Genomic DNA, 3,284 nt, shown 5'->3' with positions numbered 1-3,284 from the left:
GTGCATAGGGTAGAGCCAATGAGGGGGCGGGGCGGGCCCGCGCGGGGGGTGTCGGGAGGGAGCGGTTTGAAGGCCCAGTGCCCTACGCTGGGCTGGGGCAGTCCTGGGAAAACGCAGCTCCGGCGACTGCGAGAGCAGAGCACAGTATGCATCAAGAGAAGAAACTCACCAGCACATGTTATAGCTCTGAATTCATGGTAAAGGGCTAAACTGAGATGTTTTGGATCCTCGATGTAGCAAACTCATAACTAGTTCATTCAAAGTATCCTCAGCACAATAACTACCTGATAGTATCTGAACAAACTGAGTTCACTTCAAAACAAGAAATCTGGCTTTAGATACTGTTATTTAGATACCTGTTCTTTAATCTTGCTAGTAAAGATTTCTGCCGTTTCTTTAAAAAATTCAATACTTCAAGAACGCTTGCAGTGTGACAAAATAAAACAGTGCTTCCACTCAGAGAAATAATATGGATATCTTGTTCTTCCACCTATGCAGACAGTGTTACTGTTAGTAGTATAGTTACTATTACCCATAACTTGTCACATAGACTGATTCTCCAAGATCAAACACAAAGAAGGAACAGTACTGATAACACACACACACTGTAAGAACAGCACAGAGCAGGTTCAGGGGCCTAGGAAGGTTTAAGCTTGAGGTTTGACTGGGTCAGCACCAGTAACCAGCTGCTTTGGAACTAGAGGTGCAGTTGAGAGAGACCTCATACAGAAAGGCTTCAAGTCAGCAGGTACAACTCTGAGCAGTACAGAAGGGACCTGCAGGATCTTCTAAAGAAAAGGATTTTGTGACAGGCCAGCTTTAAGAAACAAGGAGAAGTGACATGAGGCTCAAGGCCTAACACTGCAGCCTTTACCTCTGGAGATGTACCAAACCTGGTAACAGCAAGAAAGCTTAAATCTGATGTAGTTGCCCACTGTTACAGTAATGCAACTGATTCTGCCTTCCCAGGAACAGGATGTGAGGTTTAATTCCAAACCAAGAAACTGATCAAGTGCACATAGTCTGGAATAACAGGATAGCTAGATTTTTTGGTGTGTTTTGGGGGGTTTTTTGTTTGGGTTGGTTGTTGGCGTTTTTTCTGCCTAGTGAAATGGATGTCTGATTTTATCTGAACTGCAGGGATAACTTCAAACCTTATAAGTACACTGCAGAGGTGAAGCAGATTCACAAAGTGCTGCACTGCTGGAGAGCAGCAAGTCAGAACGAATTATTGAACTCAAAAGGTAGTTAAACATTTTATGCCAGCATAACACCTAGATTTTTCCCCTGGAGATCCATCAATGATGGTCTTTACCTTGTAATGAGAAATGCAAAATGCATGAGTCTTGTGAATGGAATTTAAATGCAACTACCTTAGTAGTGCTACTTAGTAGCACCAAGTGAAAACTTCAAAACATAGGTTTTTTTCACAACAGGGAAAATTCACTGTTGAAAGACTAACAGGTGCTAAAGCATCAGTTTTGGATTTATAAAAAAATAATCTTCACTCCCACTTTCTTATAGATCTCTGATAATCAGATTACAACTTGCATCTTTGACTACATTATCTCTTAATTTGAACTAATTTATTTTTAAAAATTATTATGGCTGTCAGTATGTGTTCTGAAATCAAATTATATTTTTAATAAACTGCACTGAAATCAGGGATTGTGAAAAAAGGATTTTTATGATCTAACCTAGACAGGTCTGTAGGATCAAATGCCATTACCAAAGCAAACTCTACTAGATCTCCCTGAACATTCAGCTGAAGCACAAAACTTACATCTGCCTATTCACCAAGGAATCATCTTGCTTTATGACACATAGACCACAACCATCCACTTTCAACTTGACCTAGATGATACAGATTACCTGTTCTAAGGTTATGACAGCTCAAGTGTATCTTGGTCCTATTTGTTATTTTCAGATTGGTGTTAAATTTTACTTCATTAAGAAAGACTGATACTGATGTCAAGTAGTTTTGTTCCTTTTCTGCTTATTCTGATTTAATATACAGAAATGTCTGTGTGAGTTTTGCTAAAAAGTCAAAGGCATATTCAGTTTTACATTTCAAACAGTATTAAAACATGCACTGTACATGTAAAAGCAAATCTTGCAATGACAGTATAGTTGGCCTAAACTTTCTAAAACATAAAGAAGGAATGACTCTTTAGTAACTAACTACTACTGGAGGGCAAGTATTACTCCTATTTCCCTTTCTACACAGCTTCTGGCAAACTAGTACAAATTCAAAATACAGTTTCTTCAACTACAGTTAGGATTAGAGACAGTACTGTTTTCCTGCCTTCTAGTATTTAACTTGGATAGGGCAGATGGTTAATTACTCCCTAACAATAAAGCCAGTAAGAGGGCATACATTATATACATATTTAATACAAACACCTCTTCAAAGCTTTTCCTTTCCTTTTTTTTTTTAATTTTTTTAAAAACAGTATGCTATTCTAAGAGGTGAATAAGAACAACTACACTTTTAACTCCATATAACATTAAGATTTAGTTTATCAACAGCTGTTTGAGAAAGAAAACCAAAGTAATCTTGTTGTATTAGAATGTCCTTGTCCTGGTAATACAAATATGTTAGTGTCACCCTTAACATTCTGGAGCTTAAGTGTGCACCTACCACTAAACTAAGCTTGTGGGCTTGTTATTTTTGTCAAAAAAAAAAAAAAAAAGCAGCAGACTAACACCTGCACTTTGGCTATAAAAATTCCAGAAGCGCAACTATTAGAAATCAGTGTATAGAAAGTAAGATTCATTTCTCACACTTCCACTATATCTGAATTATCTTTACCAACGAAACATTTAAAGACCTATTCTTGCCAGATTACAGGTCTGGAGAGGCAAGTCCACATAGAGAAATTAAAGTTTTAACAAAATGGAAGGGGGGAAAAAAAAAAAAAAAAAATCGGTAAAAAAGATACTGCCACCAATTTATTCACTAAAGTGTTCTGCTGATGACTAAGCTATCAAAGAATACACTTGAAACTCACTTAGTATTTATGTACGAATGTATTTCTTAGGCTACTAAAGAAGAGCGAAAATTTCACCGTTAAAGCAAAATTCTTGCTGCACTCTCACAGGGTGGAATAAGAATCCAGGTTTATCACTGATACTACGTGAATGTGATTCTTGTGAACATATAATCAGCATTCTGCACAACTGTTTGTACTTACACTATGACTATGTAACTACCCTTAAACACAATTCTTATAAAAAGGTAACACAGAAGTAGTAATCAGTTTATAAAAAATGCTGCTCCAAGA

This window comes from Pseudopipra pipra, chromosome 3 (genome assembly GCF_036250125.1).
Source record: "Pseudopipra pipra isolate bDixPip1 chromosome 3, bDixPip1.hap1, whole genome shotgun sequence".
Taxonomy (NCBI): Eukaryota; Metazoa; Chordata; class Aves; order Passeriformes; family Pipridae; genus Pseudopipra; species Pseudopipra pipra.
This window is presented reverse-complemented; position numbering follows the sequence as displayed.